Source organism: Halyomorpha halys, unplaced genomic scaffold (genome assembly GCF_000696795.3).
Source record: "Halyomorpha halys isolate HHAL.00 unplaced genomic scaffold, Hhal_1.1 Scaffold1547.1, whole genome shotgun sequence".
Lineage (NCBI taxonomy): Eukaryota > Metazoa > Arthropoda > Insecta > Hemiptera > Pentatomidae > Halyomorpha > Halyomorpha halys.
Genome location: NW_027109312.1, coordinates 1 through 324, shown reverse-complemented (window position 1 = coordinate 324; position 324 = coordinate 1).

The following is a 324-nucleotide window of genomic DNA, read 5'->3' as shown; positions in this document are numbered from 1 at the left end:
ATATTCATATGGATCCATTTATGAGGATCCCAACACCACCAGCTTCATTAGGATTCATATACTTGAATGAACAACAAACCTGGTTTATACAATACAAACATAGCACTGGTAGTGGATAGAGAGAAATGTACTAGTTAAAGGAGTAGATTTACAATTTTCTTTTATTAGAAGAACAGCAAATTTATGGAATTTAAATTACAATAATAATAATAAAAATCAGTCTTAAAAATATTTGTCACAAGGAAATGATAAAAAAAGAGATTTATTATATTATTCCACAAAGTTAATTCCTCTTCATCTTCCGGTACTTCGTTATTCGATAAT